The following is a 17,071-nucleotide window of genomic DNA, read 5'->3' as shown; positions in this document are numbered from 1 at the left end:
GGAAGCTTTTATCCTCAAAAGCTATGTTCCACACAGATTATCTTGATCATTTTTTCTCCTTTTTAAGGTATGGGCTACGGCCTCTATATTTAATTGTAGCACTTTCTATCAGAAAATAAGGCAGTACTTTCTAAAGGTAGCTCATGCATTGAACCCAGCTGTTAAAGCTGCTCATGCTGCCTTGGGTAATTGGCTACTCACAAGTCTTTATCTAAAATATAAAGGTAAATAATGATTAAAAACCCTAACTTAAACTGAAGTAGTAAATTATCCCAAAAATTCCTTTTACTGCTCTGTTTTGCTTGGATTTACTCAGCCTATGAAGCAGAGCTGAACAAGAAGCTTGCAGAATCATGGCCACAAGGATCCTTCTGAGGACTGTAGCTACAAAAGCTGAAGAGGCTGAACCAGTAACCGCCCGAGCTCTCCTCAGCACACAGTACGCACGCTCGCTCAGTCCTGCCAGCTTCCTTAGTGTTACGTGAAAGGGATTCTGCCTCACTTTTTAAAAACTTGTGTCATTGTTTTGGGTTTCGTTTTTTAAGTGTGGGAGGGGTTTGATGGGTGCCCAGGTTTCTCTGCAGCAAGCAGTGGTTGGAGCAACCGCTCCAACCACAGGAAGGCAGGATTTGGCTTCCTCTTGAGCCTGTGTGGTTTGGACTCACGTGCCCGGAAAAGTGCTGGGAAGCAGGGTTGTAAAAGTAATCCAAATTTCATGGACCAGGAAGAGCAAAGGAAATGATGGCTGAAAGAACTGTGGGGAAATTTCAAGAAATAATCTTTGGGTCAGGGAAAAGGAGGGAGCCTTTCTGGACTGAGCCTCCTAATAAACATTTGCAGGGATCATCCTAGTTCCCAGGCTGTTAAACCTAGGGAAAGCAAACATTTGGGGTTTAAATAATTTGATGCAGCTAAGTTAGTGGTTCTGGCTTTGAAAACTGTTGTTTTACTTTTCCAGTCAGTAAGCTTGGTCCTCACCTATCGTGAATCTGATTAAAATTCATACCCTGGAGTCTGACAAACCAAATGATAAAATCCTGGGGCATCAGGGTTTGCCTTGTAAAGTTAAGTCTAGCTCCTGAGTGTTGCTTCAATCTACAAGGCAGAGGAAACTATGTACTAAAGATTTGCTTGTCTCTGGCCTCCTGTCCTTATGGCCACTGACTAAATGTGTTGGTCTGCTCGTGGAGCTGGGCTGCACAAGTGATGTCATGGGCTATGTTATTTATTTGCCTCTGGGTCCAATTCTTAAATCTGCAGCAGTCCTATAGATGTGTGGCATGGCTTTTGCCTGAATAAAATGCATAAATTTCTTTATCCGAGTACCGTAGAAATGTACAGTACAATACTGCCAAGATTTACAGCACCTAGCTCAACAGCTGGATTGAAGATAGTTGCAAGCAGGAGTAAGTCCTTGTTGGAATATCCCTGCATTTTTAAAATACTGCATTGTGCTTGTTTTCTCCGTTACAGAAGTAGGTCAAGGGGTTTGTTTTCTGGCATTTTCTCCTCTGTACCTATCAGGTATGTCTTTGCAGTCAGACTCTTCTTTAAAGTACACACCAGTTAAAAATTCAGGTCTTTTGTTCTTGTACTACACCAACATTTGGAGAACAGGGGTTTGGGATTAAGTCCTGATTATGTATTTCAATAACATTGCTTGAAGATGAACTTCAGAAAACCCATGTTTTTCTGGACCTGCAGGGCCTTGTTCTTCACAGCTGCTGTTCTGTAAATGCTGGGGTTTTTTTACTTGTGTCTTGCAGTTAAATAAAACTTTGACATTTATACTAGTAATTAATAGCAGATTCTTAGGTTAATTCACCCATCTTAGCCAACAAACATTTTCTACTACCCACAGAGAGGATAAAATAACTGGATTTTTCACTAGGGTTGGATTTTGCCTCCCAATATTCTAAATATGCTTTCCCCAGAGGGAAGACCATGTTCTAGATTTCAGTGAAATCATGGCACTGGCTCTGTTAAACCTGCCTGACACCAGTTTATAGTCTTTCTTGTTGCAAACCTGGAATGCTCTAGACCGTGGTTTGTAATCTTGGTCACAGTCTCTAAATTCTTCTGTGATGTAGGTAAGTGTTTATTTGTTCATGTGTCTCCCATGTCATATATATGCTGTATAACATATAGTATTACATTAACTTTAAGCATAAATCATGTGAGTTACTATAGCTAAAGCATGAGAAGGAATAGCTATTATTTAACTTCTTCACATTCCCCTGTCCTAAATGTAGAAAAGCTAAAATGATTTACACACAATCTCCCTGTCTGTCAAGTACTTGTGGCTTAGGTTCTGCATTTTTCCTTTTGTTTGGGTGTCCAATCCCCTCACACACCAAGCCTGTTCAATCTATATGATCTGTTATTTCTGCTAGCTGGACTCCCTAATATGGATTGCTCAGAAATTCTTGAGCAATCCCCTGTAAAAAGCTGATGCCCATCAACATCTGAAACATGTTGCTCTTCTTTCTCGAGTTATAAATACTTCCAAAAGCTACTTTGCCATTTATTTTCCATGTGTGCTTGTTCCGCTGCAGATCTGCTATTTGTCCTCTTCTCCAAGTCACTTCAGGTGGAGCTTTTGCTCTTGCAGCTCAAGTATCAGCAAAGCAATTGTATCCTGTGGTCTCAGCCTCCAGGTCTGTTACAAATTCCTTTATGGCCTTGGCCAAATCACTTCATCTTTCAGTGTCCCATTTGCAAGCTGAGAACTGGCACCTGACATTTATCATTGTGCTTTTTACCTTTTCCAAACAGTGTGTTACTATTGCTGAATTACGAGCTGGAGTTCATCTGTTTAAAAACAGTAATCGTGGTCTGAAATTGCTTGTGATCATCAGATTCTACTGTATTTCAGTGCAGTGGGACAGGTCAAAACTACTCATCAGCTTTGTAGAATTTCCTGTAGGTTTAAGTCACATATTCACGTCCTTGGGTTATTTTGATTTTCTTTTCTTTTCCATGAATGACAGAACTAATGCAAGTCATATTGGGGCATTCTGTCTGCCACTGCCACAGTGCTGCAGCTTCGCTGGACGGTGCTGTACGTCTCTGGTCCCCGCCAGTCACCTCGGGGTATTTGTGGTGTGCTGGACAGACCGTGGTGGTGTCAGAAAGAGGTGAGCCATGACCAGCTGTCTGTACCGTGGTTCCTATCTGCAAAGTGAGTAGAAAATTGTTTCTTCCCCCTGTTCTTTGAGAGTATTGCAAATGTTTGAGGTTGGGTGGGGGTTTCTGGGGCATGGGGGTGGTTTGCTTGTGACAGTTTCACAGAGGTTTGTGCCCATACAGGGCTGTAGGAGGACGACTCCCTTACTATGTCTTAATGCAGTCCCTGCTCTAGGGGTTGTTGAAAATCCCTCGTTGCTTTACATCCTATCTAAAACTACTCTTTTTTTTTTTTTTTTTTTTTTTTTTTTTTTAGTCCCTTTATGGCAGCAACTGGTGCTATTTGTGGACACCTTACCGTTTTAGCACCCTCTCTTCTGCATTTAAATTGACTTGCCTTTTTTTGGCACATGAGTTTTTTTCAGCAAGCCCTATTTACCTGTCACCCCAGCGCATGTGCTGGGGCAGACCAGGTTCAGCCCCCTGAACAGGGCAGCAGCCGCTGGATGGGCGCGGGAAGTGGTGTGTAGGCTTGGGAGCTCTTGCGGGAGACCTCAGTCTTTACATCAAAGAGAGTCCATCTAGCCTCGCCTGCCTTAAAATAATTAATTTAGTATTTACTACATAGAAAATTTCTAAGCAACTTTTAAATGCTGGTAAGGGTAGGGTGATTGGGTTTTTTCTGTATTTTTTCTGTGGAAGTATCAGGAATACTGTTAGACCCTTTTCCCTGTAAACACGTACTGAGTTGGATGCTGATTTGTGACACTTGATCCCACAGTCACGGCTGAGTTTAAGGAATGCCCACGTGGAAATCACCAGTACAGAAGAGAAAACGTACCCTGGCTCCTCAGATTAAGGTAGAGGCTGGCTCACAAGTAACCACGGCAACCAAGCTGTCACTGTGAACATCAAGACAGTTCTGTACCAAAAAATAAAAAAAGCCCAAACACACTACAACACGTGTTAGCACTCCAGCTCATTTGGAGCGCTGTCCCTTGGTTGCGTTCCTTATGGCTGCTGGCAGCTGTGGCTAGCACATGGAGGCAGGAATATTTTTCCCTGCTCTGTCTGCTGCATCAGCAGAAACAATTGTTCCTGGCGGTAAATGTAATGGCTTCCAACTAAACGGGGATATTTTAACTTAAAGTTGGAGAAACACTGAAGACAATTTTGTATTCACCTTAAAAAGTTTCATCTATCACACACTTCCAGCAGCAGTGTGCTCACATCAATATTTATAATGTTCAGCTCTGTGTTTTCACAAAAGAGCCATTAATACAACATATCAACTCTGGTGACAAGTTACATTTTATTGCTGTCAACAAAGATGTTCTTCCTTTGTCTGAAAACTCCTCTGTTTTTCTTTTTTTAATCGACCATTAGGTTTGAGTTTTGAAGGATACGTGTAGACGTGCTTTCCAGCATTTTCTAGAAGGGTACTAGAGGGGTGACAGCGTAAGCTCATAGGAGCTTACAGATAGCACTGATTAATAGCTTCCTATGAGATTAAATAGAGGCTGGGGGTAGGTTCTTTGCTTGGGATAGAATTACTCCGATTTCTGAAGAGGACCAGAGAACCCCCAGTTCAGGAGTAGAAAGTCTGTGAAACAAAGATTTAATTTTGAAAACACCTCAGAATATTGATCACCACACCGTTCTTCTGACTTAAATGAATTTGTACTTTTCACTGCTGCAAAGGGGACGGGGAACAGATCTGATTTGTAATACTTATTCATCTCCTGTCACCCTATTGCATTATGTGATTTAGACACTTCATACCTTCAGTTACCGCTGTCCTGCTCAGGTGAGTGACCTCGACAAGCATCGCCTCCTGAGAGCAGGTCAGCCCTGCTGCAGCCCCTGACACCTCTCTTCACCCCGCACCTCTTGCAGGAGTCCTGTCAAAACCACTGGCAGCACCTCACTGACTTCACAGGCTGGATCCACTGCTTATTTCTCTCCCCATGCTAACTAGCCTCCTGAGAGGGTTAGCGGTGTGTATAGAGGTAAGAAATTTGATATGTGGCTCTACTTATATAGAGCCTTACATACTTATATATACTTCTACTTATATAAATCACTTTAAAAAAGTTACTCCTGCAGGCTGGAACAAGTAGGCTTCAGTCATTTTAGTTAAATTTAAGCAGCTGTAGGAAAAAAACAGAAGTATAAGAATATCTGTATTAAAACCTGTCAGCTCTCCAGCTAGCTAATCAAACTGAGAACTGTGCACTGATCACCTGCTAACAGTCAATTTTTAAAACCACTTAAAATCCAATGACCTATCTGAGTTCCACAAAACTATCTACATTAGTCAGCTCTGCCTTCCTGTTACAGAATTCAATTTTCCAATCCTTGTGTAGCTCTCCAGCTTCGTTCTAGCAGGTCAGATGACCTGCACGCACCTGCCACTATTCCTCGATATCTACCCAGAGGCTCGGTGGGACCGTGGGAAATGCACCTCCAGGACAGACTGCGCCACCACGTTCAGTTATTTTTTTCTGCCAATATTTATTTCTGCGGGCCAAACGAAGGGATGGTTCCTTTGCTTCACCACTCATGTTCCCAAAATGATCATGCTGCTTTTTTCCAGGTTTGTGACTCATGATCCTGGATAGGACAGCAGAATTCGAGCTACGTGATATAATTTCATTTTTGGGTTGAGCCATTTTTTAACCAGGGAGGAACTGAGGGGGAAAAGAATTTTTTTATTCCCCCCCCCCCCCCCCCGATCTACCTGTGTGTGCACGCACTGGTTTTGGAGGTGGGCAGGCATGCTGTTTGTCTGGCTGCATACTGCGCCAGCGTGAGACTGGGTTTAAGCTGTTTCTCTGAGTGCTCTCAACAGCTATTGATCACTATTATCAGACGTACAATACATTCTCAGCAGTGTGGATCCTTTTCCCACCAGCAGCCCATCAGAAAAAAGTACTTTCCTTGCATCTCGTTTGTCCTGTTCCAGTAAAGCCAGGGGGACGGCTGCCATGCGCCCTGGTGAAGGCGAGACACAGACTTGTGTTCTTACGGACACAGGTGGGTATCTCTGTATCTTTCTGCTTTAAAATGCAAAGAGGAGGAGGTCCCAAATGTACCCAAGTCCTGTCAGCCCCTGCTCCCACGGCCTTTCATTTTGTGTCCTCTATCTTGCTTTTGAGTATATTTGGAGTGCCTTTCAGACAGGTTACCCTGGACTTATTTCTGGGCCACTATTGATTTTTTGAGCTGGGGGGGGAGGATTTTGTATATTTAAAACTCTCTAAGTTGTAGTTAAGATAAATGCAAGCTGGTCTCCTCCTTGTGGTAAAATAGCTCATGCTTCTCATTTTCTATTAATTTAATTTCCTCCATCGTTCTGTCATGTGGTATGTTTCTTGTATCGTTTGGAAAACAAGTGGAGAAATGAAAACGCACATAGGCATCAACAAAACTATTCTGACTACTACACTAATGGGAAAAATAATCACTCTCAGCTGTGCTAGCTCATTTGACTATCTCATCTGAATGTCATCGCTTTGAATCTCTCTGCAAATGATGCACAGTCCTATGACCAAGCTGGGCAGGAAAATAAATCTGGACTAAGATTAAATCTTGAAATCTTTTCATAATATTCAGTAAAACTCCAGATTCAAAAGCTGTCCATGTACGAACTCGGGAGCAGTTGTAATTTGTGTAGCCTGGAGACCTGGCCAAAAGCATAAGCTGTCACTCCGGCTAGCACAGACTGAAGGCATCTCACCAGTTCGACCGTGCAGGGACAACATAATCCAGCTCTGGTTGACTTTAAAGAGGGAGCTGGTGACCTCCCTAACATGCAGTTGAAATCCCAGCTTTACTGAGGTCAATACAATAAAATCTCCCACTGAATTTAAAGGGACTGGGATGGTGTAGCCAGTACCCAATATGTTGAGACTCATGAGTTGGGAAAACAGCAAGGGGAATAGCTTTCAAAATGTTTCCTTCTATACTTTCAGCTTTGCAGAGCAAGCACAGGCAAGGAATGCTGTATTTATGCATCTCAGCTAGAGCTGCCATTGAATATTTTTGCTATCAGTGTGGAAAAAAAAGGAATTTGAAGTAACCTACCAACAAAGTAATTCTGAAGATTTTTTTTGATGTCTTGCTTTGAAAATGAGAGCGGCTTAAGCTTCGATTCAGTTAGCAAGTTCATTTGCATGTCCTGAACAGCAATGCCACCGTGGTAATTAGACCATGAAGGGCAATACTAATTTTAAGGTATATGTGGGTGGAGAAAAATAAGCAGATTGCAATAATCAACACGTAGCATCAGAAGTGAATGCAGTTCCCTTGGCAACTTCTAGTCTGCGGTCTGTGTATCACTGAGAATTTTAGTTGTAAGCAGGTGGATAGTGGTTACTTATTTGAGATTAAAAAGTGCTTTAGAGCGAGACCAGTGAGAAACTTTTGGTCAAATCTCTTTTACATGTGTTTTTTTGTTCTTCCCATTGAACTCATTGAATTCTATGTGCTGTTTTCACTGCCATGAGGTACGTATTGCACAGTTAAGTACTATGGATGCGTTTGCTGCTGCTATTGAAGTCAATCACAACCATTCTATACGATTGCAAGGTGCTGCTCGCTGTGCCTTTGGCAGCACCTGTGTTTCATTCTCTAACTCTTCCCCAATTCGGGGAGAACAGGCGAACCAATGGCTGAGCAACTGCGCTGGGACACGTGGGCAGGGAATTCTAGCCCCAAGTGCTCATGCTGTAGCACCTATCGCCAGAATAAGTCTTTAATTTGCCTTCTTTCCTCTGTGGTCTTTTTTTTCCCCTTGGGAAATGGAATGGTCGTTAAATTGTTAGTTGAATAGTTAGAGCGGAAGAGTTTTGGTTAAAAATACTTCCCCACCCCAAAATACACCAAAACCAGTTTAAAAACCAGGTAGAAAAGTACTTCCCTTCTGTGTTTTGGATATAGAAATCCTTAGAACTAGGGTCTGGCTTGATGTCTTCATCACCCTCTTCCAAGCATTAAATAATCATTATCATCATGATTGAAGCATGAAAAGCTCATGAGGCTTTAGGAAACAGTAACTGTAGGGACGTTTAGCTTTTCACATTCATCATTTCAATCTTTGCATGATATCTTCAAAGATTTTCTTTTTAATAAAAATGGAATTGCTCTGCAAGCCCATGATGTGCGATCCCATGGATGGTGCTTTCAGTGAGAAAGTAAAATTGCAAGACATTAAAAATCACAAGAAATGGCAACAATGAGGTCAGGTTAGAGACTTAATTTGCTTTAATTGGAAAATCATCTACTGGAAAAAAACAAATGTGGCTAAACGTACTGCACGTCACATGGAACTTCATGAGGAGAGTGGCTAGTGGTTGTCATGAGATCAGGACAAGAACATGGAGGCGTTTAACCCGAGGGAGTGCAGATGTGTGTGAAATTGAACATGTATGCCTTTTACAGCTCTGCAGACAGAAATAAAATTTTCCCTTGTAAATCTTTTCAGATTTTTCATGCAGTGCTCAGAAAGTCGTAGAACTTCTCCAGACTTTGGGGAGCGCTACTATGTTTTTCTTCAGTGAAGGATGATAGTTCTATGCAAAAAGTATATTATTATGTTTGATTCAGTGTAAACTTCTGCAGGCAGTTGAAGGTTGTAATAGCCACTGCTCTGGGCACAAGGCAGGGCAATCAGCAGGAACAGGTCGAGGACCATCCTTCCAGAAATCTGCGTTTTCTTGATTTATTTTTTTTGTTTAGGGGCTCATTCTGACTTTTTTCAAACAACAGCACAGAAAAAAGACAGAACTGGAAGGAAGGTCATTACTGGGAGAAAAAAAAAAAATCATTATTGCAATAAAAAATGTTTAAAAAAGCATTCTTTAATGCTAGCACTTTCCTTGCCTTTTCTCTCTCTGCGGTACTCGAAATCAAAATGGAGATAATTCTGTTTCATGTTTGGACACACCGCATGCTGCTTCAGAGTTTGATTTGACCCATTCACAGAAATTGCCTAACTATAAAATGTAAAGCAGAGATAGAAATGAGCTAACCACAGTTCAAGATTTAATTAGATTAAGAGTTTTGGATTTCAACATTCCGTATTTAAAGAGAAGGGAGAGTGGAGAGAAACTATGCTGGCGTGGAAAAGGTAGGTTCACCTTTTAGTGTTTGAAACACTTGAGCCTGAGTCAGTACTGACATTTGCCCCGAGCTAGTCTGCTTAAATGCCTGCGTAGAGGGAACCGCTGCAAAACTGTTGCTAGAGGGATCTGTGGATCAGTATCTCTGTGTACTTCCAGGGGGACAAATGCCCCCCGTAAGGTAACACGGTACACTTCCCACTTCAGCAGGTAGGCTGGTTTCTGACAACTGCAAACTTGGCGTGCGGTTTCAAAAGCACTTTTCTGTTGTGTGTGTTGACAGGTAGCAAAATCTCTGCAGAAACTGGGTGTGATTAAAATCACAATAAATTGTGATCATAGAGAACTATGGATCACGACTTAAAACTACAACGCATCTTTGATGTAAACAAATACACACAAGCAAATGTTAAATGAAGGAGCTTGTGGGGGGTGTGTGTTTTAGTTTCGGTACTAATACCAGATCTACTGCTAGCTGCTCATTTTAATATGAATGTTTCATGGTGTGGTAACTCCTAGACTAACCCACTAAAATAGCTAGTTACATTTATACTGTAATTTATATGTGACCTTTGTGATCAGAGTATCTGAGAACACTCAGAGGTTAATGAATTCTGTCTTTTCTCACCAGTGTGAAGTACTGCAGTAATAATCTCTTGTTACAGAAGGAAAAAGAGGGCACGCATCATGTCCAATATTTTAGCCTGTGGCAGAGCTGTGAACTAAACCCAGCCCTCCAGAGCCAGGTTCAGTGCTGAAGCAGCTAGGTCATTCTTGCTCTCGCTAGACCATCCCTCGGATGAATTGCAATGTATATTTAAAAAGCATATTCAAGTTGTTTAGGCCAGGTTCAAATTTTCCTTTGCAAAATTTGCCTGTATGGCTCTGACACCAGCTCTCAGGAGTGGCTTTGACACGTTACAATGATTGCCGAAGTTCTGGTTTTGTTGGGGGAAAGTAATGCTTGTGGCACCGACAGCAAATTCTTTTTCTGGCTTGTTCTCTCCTGATCCCGTTTTTGTGTAGTGCTATACAAGAGGAAATGCGTGTCATATGACAGAGACAGTACTGAAACTACTCAGTGTTGAAACACGTTGTACAGCCTTCCCATTAACGCTGTGGCTTTGTTAATTTGTGAGAACATTTGTGAAGATAGAGAAGTTCAAATTATTCCTCTTGCCTGCTCAAAACACATGCTCCTCTTAGGTCACTTGTAACTAGAGTGTCTCCCATGCTGTCATTAGACTGGAGGGATGCAGGACGTACAGGGCTGACAAACCCACTGAACAGCAGTCTTCATCTCCCCTTCTTTCATTTTTCTTTTCCTATTTTTCTTTCCTTTCTTCCCTGCTTCCAGCCATCCTTTCATCCCTCCTTCTGTTCTTCTACCTGTCCTTCCTTCTTCCTTCCCTCCTGTCCATCCATCCTTCCCTCCTTCCATCTTTGCTCCACTCTTTCCACCCTTCCATCCATCTATTCTGTCCTTCCACCCGTCCTTAATTCCTTTTGTACATGCCTTTCATTTCATCTGGCCTTCCTTGCTTCAATCCTTCCTTCAATCTGTCCTTTCCTTCTGTTGTACTCGCCTTCCATTTTTCTGTCCTTCCCTCCACCCTCCATCCTCCCTTTCCTCCTCCTGTCCCTCCTTCCAACCTTCCATTGTTCCCTCCCTCTGTCCTTCCTCCCATTTGTCTGTCTTTCCATCACTGTCCTTCCTCCCATTTGTCTGTCTTTCCATCACTGTCCTTCCTTCCATCCTATCTCCTCTTCCATCTTTTAATCCATCTTCCCATCTGTCCTTCCACATATTCTGCCTTCCCTCTTTCTGTCCATACTTGATGTCCTTTTCTGTTCTTCCCTCCTTCTGTCCTTCCTTTTTTCTGCCCTTCAATTCTTCCTTCTATCCTCTCCTCTCTATCCTCCCTTCCTTTTCCTTCCAGCCCACCCTTCTGTTCCTCTCTTCTACCAGTATTACTTCCATTTTTTCTGTCCTTCCTTCCATCCTCGCATCCATCAATACCTCCATGCATCCTTCTGTCCTTCTTCATCCATCCATCCATCCCATCTGTCCTTCTTTCCATCTCTCTGTTCTTCCAACCTACCTTCTGTTTGTTCTTCCTTCAGCCTTTGTCTGTCTTTCAGTCTCCTCCATTCATCTTTCCATCTGTCCTACCTTACTTTCATCCGTCTTTGTATTTATGTATATATAAATTTTACGTTAAATATATCTATAAAAAATATATAAATATGAAGTTTTCCTGGACAAAGCTGATGGCACAGGCCATCACCAGAATATTGCACTGTTCATGCTGTTTGGGTCTCCATTTAGGGGATGTTTAGTAGAGGGATTATGGCATCTTCAGGCAATTAAATTGCCTTTTTCAAAATGCTCTAAATAATATTAGCCATGCCGAATGAGTAATACCAGTCAGTGCTGTGCAAATTACCAACATACAAAGTGCAAATGGAGTAAGAAGGATTTTATTTTCATGCAGAGACAGAAGTTTTGTGCTACAATGAGATGGCCTTTTGCTCATTTCCCATTTAATTTCATATGCAACTCACTAATAGCATCCCAACGTCCCTCTCCACATTTCTCCTCTTACAGTGTCTCTAATGCACCTTAAATGATGAGAGCACTACATCAATAGTCTCAATTTAGGCAATGTGTGCTTTTGGCAAAAAAGCAGCAAGTAGTGCTAGCATAAATCTCCCATTACTATAATGACACATTAAAATGGCACAGGGGTTTACAATCTGTGTTGAGAATTATCCATCCACCTGCTCTCTGAAATCATGTTCTATATGTTTATCTTTTCCTTCTTCCATCTTCGTACCAGCCTGACTTACGAAGAAGGAAAAAAAAAAAAAAAAACCAACCTGGGCATTTATCAACACCCCACTGTTTTCTGCAGCATTCCAGCGTTTCTGGAATGGATCTGTTTGCATCAGATCCCTAACATCGTTCGTGTGAGATAAACAAGGAGAAAAGAACGTGGGTAACCAGTCAGTAATAGTTAATTGCAACACACACACACCCCTCCTGCTTTTCCCCAGCCATAAATTGAAAATGACACTGGCAGGAGGAATAGGGTTTGAATCTAGATGAAACAGGTTTGAATGCCTTTTCTGAATTACAGGACGTACATTGATCTGTTCCATTTGGAGTGATAGATCTGCAGAAAACCACTTTTGTTTAATTGAGATAATATTGTATTTTTCCTGGGTCCTTTAGGAGAGAACTGATTTATGAGGAATGCTCTTTCTGAAACAAAGAGATGCTGCCATACGAAGTCCTGGAAGCAAAGGCCAAACTCAGAGATGGTGTAATACCACTGACTGAAGTCAGTGTGTGCATCTCTGCGAGCCAGCGCTGCTGGCAGCCCCTCTGTGAGGCCCCAACAGACCAAGAGCAGTATTTTTTCCCAAAATGGAAGTATTTAGGCAAGCTGGACACTACCACTTATTCAGAGGTGATGTAGGGCCCAGTGCAACTTACCTCACAGCTGAAGCAGTGCGAGCTACACCGTCTGTTCTGCACTGCTTTCGAAAGAAACTTTTTTTTTTTTTTTCCCTTTCAGCTCACCCTGACTGATAACTTGAAGCATTTATAGACAGTTTCTGCCCTTGCTTTAGGATACAGCAGTGCAGTGGCCAATCCATATGTTTGCCTCTTAGTGCTAAACATAGTTTCTTCTGCCGGGAAAGGGCAGCCAGCTGGTAGGAGCCAGCTGGTGAGGACACTTCCAGTCTGTAGGCACTGCCCGGCCTCAGGGTAAGGCATTTGTGCGCCAGATGTTTCATTAGCCCCAGCACTCCAGGTAACAGTTCAGGGCTAAGATGGCCTGGGAAATTATGCTGCTCTCCTTGCTGTGCCAACAGCAGAATTTAGCACTTCTAAAGAATTGACACAAAAATCAACTTGCACCATGAAAAGGGGGAAGCACCCATCCGTGCCCCTAAGGGACTACACACTAGGACCAGAAAGGACCGTTTTTGTTTTGCAGGTATTGCTGGTGCCAGCACCTTGGGTTTGTTCTGTGCTGGACTGAAAATGAATGTTTCTGATGTCTGCTCTCAGGTGGCACTCCCAGCACCTTGATTTGGTGAGAGCTTTGAGAAGCTTTTGTTACTGACCTGGACTGCGTTCACAGCTTGAAAATGCTGAAAATCTTGTGCTAAATGTGTCCCAGAGCACTGGTGACATACAGGCCTCGGCCCTCTTGGGTTCCATACCTGCTTCTGCAGGTAGAACTTGCTGGTACCCTAAAATAAAAATAAAAAAATTAAACAAATTCAACAAAATATGCTTCATTTAGAACTGTAGCCTATTTCTTCAGGAAATATTGTATCTTTACCTGCACAAACCCATTATTTTGGAAAATATTTGGAACCCTGTTTCCTTAAGTACAAGGAACCTTTAGAGGGTTATGCATTGCCATTGGTGGGCTGCTTGCTGTGGCACGTGCCTGAGTGTGTTGCCTTTTCTGAGAGAATATTTTGGGGAAGGCATGTGGTCGGCATTTTCTCTTTTTTTTTTTTTTTTTTTTTTTTGTGTCTTAGCCTGGCTGTTGCATTTCTTCCAGGATGGCAGACAACATAATCCTGTTCTGAGTATTATTAGAGCTATTTATGCTGAGCAGTGGATTTGTCTGGAAAAAAGGTATTCCAGCACATTTCTTGCTGTATAATTATTTGGTTTCCCATGTGACTCTGCAGAGGCTTTACACTACCCTCGCTTTTATTCAGGGTTTGCACCAGCATGAAGCAGACCCTTAATCACGTTCAAAGTTAAATCCCAAGGTCTCAAAACCACAGTGTTTTGTTCAGCTATACCTGATATCTTGCACGCATCCAGAGGTCAGCTCCTACCCTCCCTTCGCCACCGCCCCAGGGCACAGCTGACTTCTGGGGCTGTTAAAATAGAAGACTCATGAAGCAGTAGCCTACAAAAACCCACAACCCCAGTGAGCTTTCAGTTAATAACAGCGGTGGTGACTGAATTGCTGCATTGCCTTGATTTACCATCAGGAAGCTTTCTGGCAGTGCCACTTTGTACTGATTGAAGTCCTTGGTGGCACAGGGAGGCCTGTAATCATTTATTCTGGTCATGTTTTAGTGTAGTTTAGCAAGAAGTCTCTCCAGGAGGCAAACCAGTGTGTTCATCCCTGTGCTGAGGTACAGGAAAAAAAGGTCAGGAATTATTCACTGCATGCACTCATCTGAGAGCAGGAGGGTACCAGATCCACCTTGGCAACTCAGCCTGGGGCAAGCTTTGTCTTCCCTGGAAGTGTGAGAGAGGGATGTTTGGAGAATTGGCCCTAGAAAGTATTGGATCTTGGGCAAACAAGCATTAAAGCATGCAGCTCCTTCAACTTAAAGCCTGAGAGAAAGAAAGAAAACAGCACAAAAGAACAAATTCAAGAGCAGAGAGGACAAACCTGGTGGCACTCTCACTGGTTTTGCATAAGCATCTCTCCAGTTCTAGTGCCCAGCTGCACCAACATGGGCTTTTGACCTTTCTCCCATCCACAACTCTATTTCACACCCAGGGGATGGATGCAGTTCGAATGGGAACTCCCTTATGGGTAAACCAGAGCCCAGCTGTAAGTTTGGGGTTGGTTTGCCTTCTCACTTGTTTTACCCCTCGATGAGGACACTGGGGAAAAATACTCATTTCTGTGCTCATACAGTGCTTAATGCAAAGGAGCTACAGCTGACCTCTGGCAGAGGCAGCTACAGCAACAAAAATCAGAAACAGCAATAATGAGGAGATTGTCTGTGATTTTTACAGCAATGTGCAGAGCCTTCTTGAAGCAGCAGCTAATAGGAGTGGGAGCTTTAATCTGTACAACTTTTTTATGTAAGAGTCTACTTTTGTTTTGAGGCAAAAATTTCCTACCTTCCTTATTCTTTGGCTATGTTAAGGAGACAAGGAAAAGATAACTATCACTGCTTTTTCTGTACTGTCACCTCATCCTATAACCACAAGTTTTAATGATCAGCTCCACACACAGGAGACACTGCTAACAAATGGCATGGGATCCACGTTACCCTTAGCCACCACATTGCCAGGGACATATTTTGACTTAAAGAAATCAATTGGACTTAAGGAGAAAAGTCAATAAGAGTTAGAGGTTTATAGAAAGAAAATGTATCCAGAATATTTTTGTTAGTATCTTGTTTGCAAAATAAAGCTGATAAGAAGTGGTATTCAAAGTTAGAGTGGGAGTTCGGCTAGGAAGCAGGGGGTGCCCACGTTCTGTCCCATGCACCCCATACACATGACCAGTTATTTCTGCCACGTAGCTTGCTGATCTTAAATCAGGAGATATCCATCGCAATAAACTAACAATTCAAAAAAATATTACAGCATAGTGTAGCAAAAGAAATATTACAGCATTGGTTCCACGGTGACCTTGTCATTTAGGTGATAATCCAGCTCGCCCAGCTGAATCATGCCTGGGCTGGAGCACAGTGTGGTTTCACCTTCCTTCATAGCAATTTAGACTTGATAGGTTTCCTATATCTGGTCTTCAAAGCGAGGTATTTATTTTTTTTCCAGCATGCAGCAGTAACAACAAATATCTGCTGTGTGCAAGGCAGCAGGGCATATTTTATAAATAGATGATGGATAATAGGCGTTATAGACAGATAGTTAGATGGATAAATATATATATCATATGCAACAGCCCAAGCTGCTGCTGAGGAGCAGAGCTGCTGTTCTGGTGTCGGCACTTTCAGGCTCTCGGCTGCGCTATGTAACCTGTGGCTGGGGGCAGTACAAGGTGTTGTATGCTGTACTACACCCCCACCTACCCTGTTGTAGACAAGACAACTGGTTGATAAAGATTCTGGAGAACATGGTGACAGCCCTCCAGCCCCTTCCTCCCTCCCCTACCCCTCCAAAAAGAGGCTAAGCAAAGCAAGAAAATATTTTTGACTCCATACGCTCAAATTCTGTTTTAAAAACAGTACATAGCGTCTAGAGGAATAATGATTTCTTGACGGATTCTCATAAAGGGACTGTTTCCCCCATTATCTGAAATAATTGGTTCATAGCGACCACAAAATGAACAGCAGGTAGGAAATGAGTTTGCAGTTGCCAAAACATAATGGATCATTTAGTTATTCTCTGAAGGTTTTAACACTTCTTTGGCTATCAGAAGGCCTTCACCTAATTGTACTATTCTTATAAATCTGGCTGTTGGAATGAATTAATTTGCACCACTTCCATATCAGAATAAGGCCCACAGAAAATAAACATGAGAAAATAGACATATTCAAACCGTTCTTACAACTCACAGTTATTCCATCTTCTGTTTAAACTGATGAACATTAATTACAGTCAGGAATGTTCTTTTCCTCCTGTTTTTAGTACTGTCTGATAATGTTCTAGCTAAGGCTTCCACAAACAGAAAACACAGATACTTAGCACAGCTGTGGCGGTGTGCCCTTCCTTGCACAAGGCCCGAGAGGCGCACCATCAATCCGTCAGTGGAAATGAGCGAAGATTTCAGAGTAACAGATTGAATGACAACACTAACAATGTCACCACAATTCTTATACGTATTTCGAGTTAAAACACTACCGACTAAGATATTTCCAGTGCTCCAAAATGTCTTCTTCCAGGGTTAATTTTTCTGTTTATGGTCTTAACATAAAAGCTGGGCTGTCATTTAACTAACAAGACAAGTAAAACACACAGGTGTGTGCACATTCCTACCCGCAGCCATACACCCAGAGCCCTCTGGCCCCTTCTGACCAATCTTTTCCTGTAAGCACCCTTTTTACACTTTTCTCTTTTATTTCCGCCCCCCCAT

At 42.4% G+C, this 17,071-nt stretch overlaps 1 protein-coding gene across 7 annotated transcripts in view; it reads right to left on the bottom strand.

The window, feature by feature from the left end:
• Positions 1–17,071, bottom strand: part of CCDC85A (coiled-coil domain containing 85A) — a 196,397-nt gene that overhangs the window by 23,817 nt on the left and 155,509 nt on the right. For all 7 annotated transcript variants that reach the window (XR_008734850.1, XR_008734848.1, XR_008734847.1 and 4 more), the window contains one exon: positions 13,386–13,514. The gene's annotated coding sequence lies outside the window, so the exon portion shown is untranslated. The remainder of the gene's footprint in view (positions 1–13,385; positions 13,515–17,071) is intronic.

The sequence above is a fragment of the Falco cherrug genome, chromosome 13 (assembly GCF_023634085.1).
Source record: "Falco cherrug isolate bFalChe1 chromosome 13, bFalChe1.pri, whole genome shotgun sequence".
Taxonomy (NCBI): Eukaryota; Metazoa; Chordata; class Aves; order Falconiformes; family Falconidae; genus Falco; species Falco cherrug.
This window is presented reverse-complemented; position numbering and strand designations above follow the sequence as displayed.